Genomic DNA, 14,868 nt, shown 5'->3' with positions numbered 1-14,868 from the left:
ACAGCAAAAATAAAAAAAAAATGTGTAGCCTTTTTTGGGGTGAATGCCATTTTACAGAATTCGCATGATTCTGACGAAGATTGCTACATAAAAAATAACACAAATAAGACCTCATATTGTCACTTTGTATACGTTGCTTCCTCTGATACGAGTAAGACCGTGTTAAATATGTATACAGATGTATATTTGTGTATGTGTAATATATACAAATGAAACAAGATCAGCCTATGAACAATGTGTTGATACTGATTGATATGATAGAACACTTGATAGATAAAACAGTTTTTACTGTTTCATATAATTTGTACGGATTTTATCAAAGATGTATTTATAGTATAATGCTTCATCTTGTATCATCCCTGTTTCTCCTGTAACTGAGCTTAGTCAGTTAATTTGAGCCTAAAATAAAAACGTAAGTAATGGATTCACAGCCATTCAATTGAGGACTTTTTCTTAAATATTTTTTCTTTTTTTATTGTGCAGTGCTTTTGCGCTAATGATATAATCTATTTCTGTTATATGTGTCAGTTAGTGTCCAATCCGACTTTCTCGCCATTTATCACGATGTCAGAGTTTCTGATAGTCCTTCAAATGGTTAGACATCGATTTAAGCGACCTGTTTTCAAACAAAGAATATATGTTAATCGATTACTATTCCAGATTTCTAGTGGTAGACACTATCAAATCCATTTCATCTCGGGCAATCTCACACTATTGGCCTAATCTTCTTATTTAAAAGTTGTTTTAATTTTCTAATTTTTATTTCCGGCCTTGTTAGAACTTAGCATGTTGATGATATAATTTAATTAATTGAACTAAAAATAAACCTTAAATGGCGAGAGTGGAAATCAACTTATCTTTGATATTTTTATTGCTGGATACCATCACAATGTTTCCTTGAACTTGTAAATGTCTTACATCTAGAAGTATTAAATGATATGTTATAGTTGCGATTAATGCATAGTTATAACAAAGAAACTCCGCAACATAGGAAAATGGTACATATGTTCAAGTGTATATTCGACATCTTTAAGCCGAATAAGAGGAAAATGACCCTGACTGGATCCCTTTATCAAACACCGTTTTTATTTTTGACATCAATAAATCACTTTCAGTGAAAATTGCATGATTCTTAGGCGGACTGCTACTTAATTGTTCACTTAGCCTATAGTCAGATTGTCTGATCCGAGTTATTTATTATATTTTACTTACTTAAATCACTACTAAATATTAAAAGGTTAATCAATAAAAGTAAGATCAGGTTGTATATTTCATTTGGACAATGTTCTAATCCCATGTATCGAAATTTAATGGGACATACAGAAAAAAAAAATATTGTTAAATGTAGTGTACATGAGCATTGTATCTCTTAAGTCTAAGTATTTGTGAGAATCAGGCAAAATGGGAAAAAACAGAAACATGCATATCAAGAACCCACCGATCTGACAATATAATATAAATCAAGGATGCTTTCCCCATCTGAAAAGACCATTTTTTTTATCTCTGCATCACTGGATTTTCGTGTAAATTTTTTAGATAGAATGTTAGAAAAATTATGTTTTGGAAAGAGATATCTGCCCTTTAAATGTTCCCTTACAGTGCATTTCAATGAAATCTTATCTCAATGCAGCAACGTGATGTGGATAATATTGTCTTCTTCCCTTGATTTTTAACATGCGATAAGTCAAATTAAACTATAAACATTTTTTCATACCATGTTTCACCCACAGCCTTACAAAGACTCACACGTACAAATACAAAATATATTTTTATAATTTATATTACTGAATTTTTATGTTTGAATAAAAGAAGACACGCCAAAAACATACGCAGAACAATAAATGAAGTATGCTAGCGGTATGACATAATGGTACTGACATAAATTTGGTGTAAACACAACGTTTGCGTCCGTACAATATCTACATGGTGTTGTAGGATAATGTACACCATTAATAATGCATTCGTCCGAACAACTAGTATAAATTCTGTTTATTAGTTTTATTTTTAACGTTTTTGTTTTCTTACCGTATCGGAACAATTACCACAGTACTTATATTGATGTACGTTAGCAAATTCAGTGTTATCGTGATTACTTTTTGGGTTGAAAGTTATTAAAAAGACTAATACTTTAAAAAAAAAGTTAATCGCTGGTTTTCATTTCCGAAAATCAGCGTTTAATATCCGAAGAATCTTTCCTGTATTTCAAGTAATTGTTTTTCTTTTTTTTAATTCATTTCAATATTAGACAATGAAGGGTGTTAAAAGAAAAATCTGCCTCTGTAGTAATACAGACATGCAAGCTTTTCATTTGTTTTCACAGTTGTCATGCTAATTGTTCGTGGTACAAATGTCCGTGATTCGTCAGGAAGTTTGTATCTGTATTGTATTGACTGTTACGGTAACATCTACGTCGTAATACCATTTTTAATTTTTTTTTATTACATCAATTATGGTTTTCAAGATATGAGCCATTAAAGGAAATCTTAAGGGACATAACTCTTAAATATGATAATGAAATCCTTAGCTGGGTCATTTACTAATAAAACATTATGGCATCTACATGTTAGCCAAGTAACATCATGATATCCCAAAAATGAAGAGTGGGGACCATGTTGAAAAAAAGTCAATAAAAAGGGAGATAACTTCTACAACGGATGATGAAGTTCCTTACCGAATCGATAAGGTCTTTCCCATGTATGAAAGACCTTAATAATGAATATTATTCCATCCAATATGTATTAAAAAATTCCAAGGTATTACAGGTGCTGGTTTGTCATGGAAAAAACTACTAACTAGGTCTTGTAACACTTGTTCGTGTAGTTTTTTTAAGTAAATTATTAATTCTGGAGAAAAAAAACAGTGTTAATTCTTTTAATTAGAAATACATTTGTCATTTCCCCCAGCCTCTTGTTAAGTAATCTTGACACTGGGATTAACAATGCAAATGGCGGCCTTTAATCTAAACGATACAATCATAGTTGTCGATTTCAAAACACGACGTAAATGGGACTACTGATAAACATGCCCTATCAAAATTGTTGTTCTCAACATATTACTAATTCGAAATTGAATGGAATAAAACCGTTGCGTGCCTTTTATCGGATTATTTTATCAAAGCGATGACAGGCACATTCGTTTACGATATATAGTTGAAACTTTCAAAGTTAAAAAAAACCATCGAAGGGGACCAACCAAGACACATGCGCGAAAACAGCATCTGATAATTTGGTTGGAATTATCTTAGACTTAAGAGAAAATTAGCCTAAGTGTATGTCACGAATTGCCTGTTTTCAAATAAATATCTGTCGAGAAGTTGCTTCTATTTTTAAAAGTTTATTCCATTAGCCAAAATGTACAAAGTATTGTAAAAGCAACTTCGTAACTGATACTCAGTCTTTCATTTTTATATATAAAAAAGATCTTATTCGTTGTGATTTGTTTTACAGATTCATTTTTTTGCTTATTAAAATGTTGAAAACTTATCGCTCGAAAAAAAAATTAAGTTGTTTCAGTAGACAAGAAAGATACTTTGATGTAAAGCAAGGAAAAAAACATAAAACAAATTACAGTTTCGCATGCTCACAGCGTAAATCATCCTTCATCGAGATGTATGTGAGATTCATGTGTGTGGTATTAGTTATGTAAGATTTTACAACATCTTTCATCATGTTGGCATCCATTAGTCAGGCGTTTGGATAGTTCAGAACTTTTCGTATGTATATGAACTGCATACAGTGGCGGATCCAGAGTTTTCGGTTAGGGGGAACAAAACCTATTTTTTGACAGAATCACCGACGAGGATCACGAAGTGAGTGTTTTTCCGGATTTAACAGGCACAACTTTTCAATTTTTTTTTCTAAGGGGGTCGGGCGGCCCCCCTGGATCCACCACTGGTATACAAAACGGTTTCGGAAACCTACGGAAAGAATTCTGGGGTGGTAAGTTTCATTCAATATCTGATCAAAGATGTTTGTTAGAAATTTTACCAAAATTATTATCAGTAGGATGAATGAAGTATATAGAAAAACTGATCTTATACATTAAACCAACCGAGGCAACCCATTTATATTCGTCCAATACTCTGTATTTGATGTTCATATGCTAAAACGCGGAAGCACAAACTTATGTCACTCGCATTTTTTTCCCTTTCACCAACATGTTTTAGTAAAATACATCAGAACAAATTGATTATGCATTCAAAGCTTTTTAAGTATTTTTTTTATGTTTTTTTATTTTAATTTATCCTACAGGTGATCATATTAGGAACGGGGAGTCGGCGGCGACCTATACATTACATGCTCTAAAACATCTTTCTGTCGGAAGTGACGTAAAACGGATATAACGTATGTAGTTAGGAAGTTATTATTTAAAGCAGACGCAAAGGGTGTGTCATAAAATGTCCTGCAAATTTCCGTTGATCGATACAACTACAAATATCTCCGTTCCTAAAAAGCAAAGACTAAAATCATATTACATCTACTGCATTGAAGCCAGCATCATATCAAATAATTTGTATATGAATTCAGATCCTTTAATGATAGGTATTTTGTTCTTTAGGGTAGGGGATAATACTACAGACTCTCTTTTTATGTGTACTGAAATCGAAGCCAACTTTAATGTATTGTTTTTTTTTATCCTTTTTGAAGGTAACAGATATATTCATTATTTGACAAAGTCATGGAATTTCGAGATGTGAGTTGTTAGATAGCCATAATCATGCAATCAAAATTAAATATATCATTCATTTGTTTTGTTGAACGTATTTTTTAAAATTATTTCAACTGCTTATCATTTTATTGAATTTCTTAAACCTTATGTAGAGCAGCCAAACATCAATATCATCATTAAAATCACAATTAGAAAGATGCTTCATACATTTCCATGTAATTGTAAATTCATCAGTCTTTTATATCTAAAAGGCGGGTATGCATTCAGGAATTAGTATGTCTGAAGGTACCTAAGTAATATTTTGATAGATTAATTTTAAGGTTAAGTCCAATTATTTATTTGTCTTCCTGGAGTGGTTCATATTTTACAAATTTCAGAAACTTCAAGCACACCTAGACTTGTAAGTGCAAACAATTTCTATCAAGTTTTTGTGCCAAAAAAATCGAACATTATTGAGAAATATTAACAGGTTCATTCTTAGAATACAAAGTATTGGACATAAAATATAATGACAATAAAATCAATTTTACGATTCCAGCAACTTATTATATCTCTTGGTAGTAAAGTGTTGACAAAGATATCCATGAATAAATCATAGAAATTAATTTCCAGACCTTGATATGGAAATGAAGTTTGTCCGTTTTGAGGAAACCTGTCAAAAAACTACTTGTCACAGTCATTGATTTCGTTAAATGCATGTATAATTTGCGTTGTCCTTCTTTCAGCAAGTTTTGTATTTGCATGTAAAGATCACGTTTCCGTATTTTGCCGGATTTTGCCTGTGACAATAAATCAACAAACACATGAAAATCTGGTATGAAAATATCCATCTCTAACGTGTCAGGTTTCGCAAAAGTGTTGTCGCGTAAAATTGAACTGGTTTCATCCCATGATGCCGTCGAACTGTCGTCCCTTATGATACAAGGACAGGACTTTTGACAAACTATCTCATCGGGTATGGGAATAACAACAGCTGCTTTGACTTATTTCTGTTGCATCAGCAAGTTTTCAATAGGCCCTGGCGCGAACCAACGTCCGATGGCATTCCTTATTAACTCAGTATTTCGTCCAAGGACAACGAGTTCTCCGTTTTGAGTAACATAGCCTGCATCATACCAACCATAATCACTAAAGGCCAGTGCTGTCTGTTTTGGCTGGTTCAAATAAACTTGAAACCTTGCACGTGGGCGAACATATATGTGTCCTACATGCTCATGGGACACTATTATCTTGTGTTCATTCAAAACCTTAATTTCGACCCCAGGGATAGGTGGTCCGTAGTTAAAGTCAATCACATCTATGGAAGATATTTCTACTTCCATCGGTAGATAAAGCGTTTCCGTACATCCATAACCAATGGCGGACTTAAGTACACCCCGTAACTAGAAATCAATGTATATAAGCGCCAGCGCAAGAAAAGAGAATTGGACTAAAAAAATATATAATCTTCGCGAAGGCCAAATACTTCACACACACCTTGGGTTGCTTGCAAAAGACAGGAATTAGTCCATTCTGCAAGTTTGGGAAGACCAGTTGTGCCAGAAGTTTGGAAAATAAGGCAAACTGCGTCTGGATATATTACAGGCAGTATAACATCATCAGATTCAGCATTTATCACGTGAGATACCGTAAATGGTAAGTACTCGTGGGAAGTTGTCGTAATAACATACTCGATCCCTTTAATAGATGATGTGGATTGAGGAACCTTACCACGATCATCAGTTTTACAATATTTAATTGTTTTGTGGCTTCTTTTCCATCAAATATTAGCGCTTTGCATCTTCCAGATTTTTCAATGGAGTACTTCACATCTTCTCCATCCTTTTGTCCGAAGGTCAAACCGATTGATACGCAGCCAGCAAAATACATACCAAAATGGCACACTGCCCAGTTACATGTATTCGACAAACTAAGCCCAATAATATCGCCAGGTTTCACTCCGACCGACACAAGTCCTTTAGTGAATTTCAAAGACTGGTCATAAAGTTGTTGGAAAGTAAATACAGTTTGTTGCCCATCAGATGAATAAAAAACAAATGCCTCTCTATTTTTAAACCTTTTCGTAAACTTGTTGAGGCGGTCTGGAATTGATTCGTAAATCTCAACTGAGAATAACCTGGTTGGGTCAATTTACAGTATGATAAACCTTAAGGCGATTTTATAAATGCAAAATACCACAAAGAAGGTTACTTTGCATAACCTGTTCAAAAATAGAAACATTCCTAAAATATAGAATTCCCTATCATTATAACCTAATTTTGGGTTAATTTGAAGTATTATTACTCAATTTCGTTGGGTTTTTTTATCGTTCGGCCATATATAAGTATACTTCTAAATGAAACCTAAAGAAATGTACTAATGTAAATGGTTTACAAATTAAAATTTAATTTGCTTGCGTAAGTAATTACATACACGTAAACCGGTTAGAATAATAACAACAAAAATCAAATATACCACTCGCTGATCATACTTTTATGCAGTATGGAAAAAAATTACAGAATTACACAAATTTTTTACTGTTGAAAACATATTATTTCCATAAACAAATGCAGAATACAGTACCAGTATGAACATCAATTTTCATTTACAGTCATTTTGTCAAGTAGCGTGTAATTTCCATCCCTTCTTCTAAAAGAACCTCCCAATGACCAGATGCATTATACATTTATTACACCTTAATGATATAATTATATCAGTGAAGCAGAGATCAAAGAATGGTCATTTCAAATAGTGAAAGTATCCTTGAGTAATATTTTATTGTCAGATTGGTGGGGGTTTGCCATGCATGTTTCTGATTTTTCCAACTTTGCCTGATTCTTATTACAACGTATACTTAATAGTAAACAGAATTTTTTGTCAATATAAAATTTAATCATATTTTAATTCAAAGATATTATCATAAAAGTATCAGTAAATGATTGCAGAATTTATGAAGATGGCAACATATTTCAATCTTTTTAGTGGACACATATAAATATCTATGATGCATTTTATTCTACAGGCTAAAAAATTTGCTGAGTAGTCTACAAGTAAACCGGTATGTATATATATATAATGAGCTGTACTTATATTTAGTTGGTGTAATTTGCAGTTTACAAATATTCCAGATTACAATCACTGCAGACATTTTATGATCGTCCTCATGAACTAGTTGCGGTGAATGCATTTGTACCATGAAAACTGATTAATTCAACGGGTCATAGTTTTCCTTTCCTCGTTTGTCTACCCCGGACTTGACTTTTCATGGGCAAATCGGCTGGTGTTTCTAGAAAAGCAGAGGACGTTTACTCTACCGGAGCACCTTGTCCATGCTCCCAGTTTTTAGTGGAGTCCGAGTTACTCATTTGCTTTTGTTACTTTGTATGTATGATTTTAGTTACTTTATGTTATTTGTTGTGTTTGTCTGTTTTCCATGTCTGGTCTTTGTCCCTGGATTACATTCTTTTGATTACAGCTATAACCTTTGTTCCCTTGATTACTCTTTGACCTGCGTTTCCAACGATGAAAGCAGATTTAGTAACCGCTCGACGCATAAGGATGCCTCTTATGTGTAATCTGAATTAAACCAACATAATTTCGAGCTTTAAAGCTGTTTATATACATATAAACATTGTGACCTTAAATAATGAATTAATTTGAATAAATATTTTCTGACATTTTAGCATGTTTAAGTCAGCCATTTTCAGGATGATATTATTTAATAAGTACATTATCTTAGGAAATGTGTAACCCACTTTATGAGTTTTTTTTTAAATTGCCTATTTCCTATATACATATTAGCATAATCATGTGCTTACAAATGCGTGTATATGACGTTAACACATGTCCAGATGTGTTTTAATCTTGTTTTGTTTTGTTTTGTTTTGTTTTCTTGATTTGTTTTGTTTTGTTTTTGCTAAACAATATATGCTGTCCATATTTCAGTAAGTTTGGAAGACAGTTTGTTTACAGTGCAATTAAAGAATTATTTCGGATTTATTTTGTACATTTGATTAAAAATGATAGATGAGATGGAAAAATAAAACAATATATTGTTTTTATTTCATTAAGGTGTAATTTTCTCTCGAAGTTCAAAGATTACATGCATAATTGCTTTCAATTATATTAATACTCCTTTACAGATTGGTAAATACAACCAGAATTACAATGAAGATATACGTCGTTGTCCTTCTCCTTGTGATTTATTCTGGTAAGATTTTTGTTTATTTTAAAAATGCATAAAATAACTTTCTCAGTTTATCATCAAATTTACAAAGTACATGATGTGAAAAATTAAGTGTCAGTCCCTGTAAGAATTAGGCAGTGAGTGAAACATGGTATGAAAAACCCATCTTTTTGATAGTGTTATTTGACTATTTGCACCATCGATATCAAGGAAAGCAGACCATGCTGGACTATTGCATTACACTTTCATTGAATTGCATTGAAAATCAAGGGCAGATAACTCTGTTAAAAATCTCATTTCTTTTGAAAAAAATTAGAGCAAAGCCAGTGATGCAGAGATCAGAGAATGGTCTCTTCAATAAAAAAAGCATCCATGAGTGATATTTTATTGTCAGATCCGTGGGGCTTTGGCATGCATGTTTCCGATTTTTCTCATTTTGCCTGATTCTTACAAACATTTACACTTTTTTGGCATTCAAGTTTCCATTTTTTTTAATTTCAGTTTCCATCCAGATGCAACCTCCTACAAAGATTTGCGACCCTATTACGTGTGATGAGTATCCCAGTATGGATTGGTGTCTTCACAAATGTACTACCAACAAATGTGGCGGCAAAAATACAGAAAAGATTAGTTGTTCTATTACGCCTTCAAAAGATAAATGTTGCTGTACAGGAGAAGACTGTCCTTCCTAAACAACCAATGGAATCAAACTTAATGTAAAAATAAATCTTAGCAAATTACGTTTAATTCAACAATTCTGACTTATTTCATGGTTACCACGTTCAGGCTATGTTAAAATTAGGTGTAATTACTTGCCGTTTGAATTTGATGAATTAAGTACTTCTCCGTGTATAAAGTGTGGCACATGAAGGAAAAAAACGCAGAGATTTTATTGCATTAACCAATTAATTATACCTGAAAACCACCAAAAATAACCATCAAAGTATTTATAAAATAGAACAAAAATTATAAAGATATTGACAGGTCAAATTTAGTTAAAATCAACTACGGAAAATGGCGGGAAAGTTTTCCCGCACTCTTTCCCTATATAAGCAGTCAAAAAATATCTACTTCACAGATGCTTTAGGATAACCTTGGTTGTTTTCTAGATTACTGAATATATTTTAGACAAAAATGATTAAATTGTGGAAAATGATGTGCCACCTTCTGCCCGATTCTTACACAGAATAGTACGTAAATGAACGTTAAAATTTTAAAAGATATAACAGTCAAATATGCCTTTACCAAACATTAAAAAATCCATAAGACTGTATAAAATGGACATTTTTAAGGTCCATTTACAACAATTTAAATGCGTTTGGAACATTGTTAAACCTGTGTAAATCGAACCAATTTGAAAGTACAAAAAGGCTGGGTTTAGAAAGATTTCACTGTATTTAATTTTAACTTTTTATTTTTAAAATGTGTATAAGGTGTTAGGATCAGTGGAGATTTCATTTCATTATCCAAGTGTTTATATCTCATAACCTACAGAAATAACCATCAAAGTGCTCGTTATTTTTTTGATAATATAATGATAGGTTAAAGTTAAAGTATATTATGGAAACATTATACACTTTTCCGTATATGAGCAGCCAAAAGAATCTTCAGGATGATATTTAAATAGCTTATTTTTGCTTTGTATATGTATTGAATAAATTTGATCCAAAAAAAGACCACATGAAAAAAAAGCAAAACAAAAACAAAACAAAAAGAAAAAAAGAAAAACAAGTGAAATGCCACCCATTGCCCGACTATAAAAGGGAATTGTAATTAAATTCAATTAATGTCACTTTATACTATGCCTCCTGTTTTTCAAAAGGAATTAGCTAAGGGTAAATTTTTCCGACGATAGAAATAGACAAATGGTTAACATAATACTGGAATTTACGGTAAAAAGGATGATGTTTCATTCCCTATTGTCATGTGGTGACGTCCCTTTGTCACCATCATATGATGTATACATATAACAATTTGTTTGATTTGTCCGTATTGACATATATTTAGCTTAAGTTTGAAATAACAGTTTCCTATACAACTTGTGAGGTACACAAACACATAAGAGAATGAAGGAATGAACTTCGTTAAAAACGAGTGAGAACATTCTATTTCGCCATTTGCAACGTCGTACTTTACGGTCTAAAATAAGTTTTGTCGACCAGCTGTGTATTTTAATCTTGTACATTTTACGTAATTTTGTCTGAAAAATCTTATAAAGAAATATCGAAGATCAAATATGTATATAAAAGTCGTTTTCATTTTTACGGAATGCAAGCCATTTTGGCAATTTTGTTAAAAAGTACGTAAGCCACCAACAACTGACAACCTGGTTGGCGGCCTCTTTGGGGAAAAGAAGAATAGTAAATATTTTCTTTTACACTTAAACTATTAACTCTTCTGTAAGTAGCTAAATGGTTTGAAATGAATTATATCAGAAGTAAGTGCCTACCGCAACTGTAATGAGTCAAACAGTTGAATTTGAAGTCTACAGGTTTCCTTTGCTCCAATCTGACAAACCCGTCTGTCGGATTGAAAGATTTCTTCCCTTTTCTCAAAATTTAAAAAAAAACACGAAAGTCACAGTCAGAAATATGGAAAAGGTATATATTAATATCATTTACATGTTTATGCTTTTAGGATATAATCAACATTGAAAATCTAATAGATTCTTTTGCATTTGAGTGTCATTTACAGAGTTATCTCCCTTAATATTGAAATCTACAGTGCTTTCTATATAATTTTTATCCCCTTAGGGCATGGGTTATATGAAAAATTGAATGTTAATTTCTGCCTATTATTGTAATTCACAATTCACCCATTAATCACATTTTGCATGATTCTTAGCTGGAGTACTATTGAAAAACATATATATAGGAATTGTTTTTGCTTTTCCTACAGAGTGTTAAATCTAATTAAATGGAGTTGAATATTGAATCATTCATTTTGACATTTTTAGTGGTAAAATCAAATGAAATGCTTGTGAAATTGAGTTTGCTGCTGTGTTACTCTTAGTTTGCAACATCGCATTCGAGATTAACTTTTCAGCTACAAAACCAATTTCTTTCTTCAAAAAATATTTTATGATACAAACAAAGTATCTGAAAATTGTTCTCTATGGAATATTTCCGTTTCAGCTTTAAAACTCCATATTCTTGTAGAAAAGTAGAGAAGTTCCACCACAATTTTACATACGTTAATTAGATATACTTGGTTCTTTTAATGAAATGCAGCATATCACGAAACAATTCAGCGGGATATTTGTCATTTTTCAATTATGAAATTTTGTTTTCTGGGTTTCCGATTATTTTGCTCTTCTGTATATCTGATAAAAAACAATCAGTAGGTAATGTTTTAGGGATGGTTGTATGGGGTTTCTTAGAAACTTTTCAAGTACTATGTATTTCAGTTTTGAGAAGGAAGTTTTAATTGATACATGAAATACGCACTTTTCTAAGTGAAAATAAAAACAATTCAAAATCCTTACAAGAAATAACTGTTTTAAAAAATACTTATCCGAAAATTGTTACACATAGGTGATACAGAACGTTTGAAATCAACCTTAATGACAGACATGAGAAGTTTGACTTTGCATTTGTAAAATTATTCTATTTAAGTGGCAATATACTAAAATCCGACAGCATATAGAATATACATTTCACAGTGGATTTGTGTACGGACAATTTTTAGAGCACGGACATTGTAAGCCTGTAAATAAGTTGGGGTCTGTTCAGTCTGTATTGATGTCATCATTTTAAAAGTGTTACGGTCGTCATTACGAATTGATTGATTTATTCATACATGTATATCAATATGAGACAGTATATCACGTGTTAGACTTACACGTTTTAGCGGAATGACAAACCACTGAACCTTGCAATTACTAGCTGCAATGTAGCAGCTTCTTAGACATACTGTTTCAATGTCGCTACAGAGCTAGGTCTTATGAGTTACATCGGTGCAAGCATGTGGCTCTTTTTAAAGTTTTTAAGTAGCTCTCTTTGTAATAATCGTGCACAATCTGAAAAAAAAATGTGCTACACATCAAATAATGATACATATTTTTATTTTGCAATTAACTTGTTTTAAGGGTCTTTATTATGAAATGTGTAATTATTCATTTCAATCTTCCTGCTCTTAGTAGATAATCAACACTGAAAATTCAATTGATTCTAATGTATTTGAATGTCATTTATCTCCGTTAGTTTTGAAATCTACAGTGTATTCTATTTATTTTTTATCTGCTAGGAACACGAGTTATATGAAAAACTACATCTCATTTTTTGTTTACTATAAGAATTTTAACAAAATATTAAAAATAAAAATATGCAGGCTTTCCAACCATGAATCATATCTTGCATGACTCTTAGCCGGAGTGGTACTTAAATACACAGTGTTAAGATAAGACAGATTTATATTCCATTTACTGTGAACAGTTTTCAAATAACTTCATGATATTTGGTCGGTTAATTTTCACTTTATTTATCAATTTGTTATCATCAATTACAATATCAACAAAGTGGTCTACTATTCAAATGTTGAAAATCTTGGATATTCACATTATTATTAACATTATTTTTATTTGTTAATCTAGGGCTGGGTTTAGACAGGTTTTACAATTGCTTCACCTGTGTTTGTAAATTAGTTTTGTTCGACAAGTTTATTTACTGTATTCAAATTTGGATTTTGTAATTTGGTTTCATATCACTTTTTAGTCGAGCTTGTAAGAGTAATCAAGGAAACCAATGTTCCAGCGGAATCAAAAGAATGTATTCCAGGGACAAAGACTAGACATGGAAAACAGACAAACACAATAAATAACATAACATGACACAAATTATACGCACAAAAGGAAATGGGCAACTCGGATTCCACTAAAAATCTGGGAGCATAGTGCACCGATAGGATAAGCGTCCTCTGTTTATCTAGAAACAACCACCGAATTGCTCATGAAAAGTCAACTCCGGGATAAATGAAAGAGGTAAAGAAACTATAACACGTTGAACAAACGGTGCTCATGGTGCAGATGGATACACCGTAACGATTCTTGAGTTCACGTTGACGACCATAAAACTTTTGTAGTGATGACATCAATCTTGCAGCAACATAGCATTGCGAATCTAGTGGTGCAGAGATTAAATAATGGTCCTTCAAATACTTCAAAACATACTTGAGTAAAAGTATACTGTCAGATCTCAGGGTTTTTGACATGTATGTTTCATGTATTTTTTTCCCATTTTGCCTGATTTGCCTGGACGATACGACGATTTGCCTGAAATATTATCATGAGTGCCGTAGAACGCTTAGATTCAACGAGTGTGTGGAACTTGCGGATCATGTAAAATATTAGACTAAATAGTTCTTTCATAACTCTGCGGATTTAGTAGAATGTGAATCGGTTTTGTTATGACTTCAATAAGTTCAAATGTGGTTGTGAATAGGTTTTTTTCTTCTTCAGAGTTTATTGAATAAACGCAACAGAAAATAGGACCTGAACGGTTCCATTAAAACTTTGATTGTGAATCGGTTTTGTCTGCACATACAGTTATATGGGGTTTACATACTAACGGGGTGCCACACCGACAGGTAGACAGGACAACACGGCGACAGGTCGACACGACGACAGGACGACACGTCGATTGGTCGGCAGGATGACACTTCAACAGGTATACATGATTAAAGGTAAACAGGACGACAGGATGATTGGTAGACAGGACGACATGACGCAGGTCAACAGAACGAAACGTAAACAGATAAACATGACAACAGGTAGAAATGACGACCCGACAACAGGTACACAAAATAACTGTGCTTACAGTTATATAGGGTTTACATACTAACTTGTTAGGTTATATGTCGTCCTGTCGTTTTGTCCACCTGTCGTCCTGTCTACCTGTCGTCCTGTTGTCCTGTCTGTATGAATACTTGTTAGGTTATATGTCGTCCTGTCGAACTGTCGTTCTGTCGACCTGTCGTCCTGTCTACTTGTCGGGTGTCCTCCTGTCTTCATGAAAACTTGTTAGGTTATATGTCGTCCT

The 14,868-nt window shown here is 32.6% G+C and overlaps 1 long non-coding RNA gene across 1 annotated transcript; it reads left to right on the top strand.

Annotated features, from left to right (window-relative positions):
* Positions 1-3,829: 3,829 nt before the first annotated feature.
* LOC148605371 (uncharacterized) lies at positions 3,830-9,574 on the top strand. Its single transcript, XR_015916156.1, has 5 exons — positions 3,830-3,938; positions 4,647-4,692; positions 7,670-7,705; positions 8,790-8,857; positions 9,335-9,574. It is a non-coding gene; the product is annotated as an uncharacterized LOC148605371 (long non-coding RNA).
* Positions 9,575-14,868: the final 5,294 nt, after the last annotated feature.

Source organism: Perna viridis, chromosome 10, assembly GCF_037379345.1.
Source record: "Perna viridis isolate PV_CMFRI_1.1 ecotype Kerala chromosome 10, ASM3737934v1, whole genome shotgun sequence".
NCBI classification, from domain to species: Eukaryota; Metazoa; Mollusca; class Bivalvia; order Mytilida; family Mytilidae; genus Perna; species Perna viridis.
This window is presented reverse-complemented; position numbering and strand designations above follow the sequence as displayed.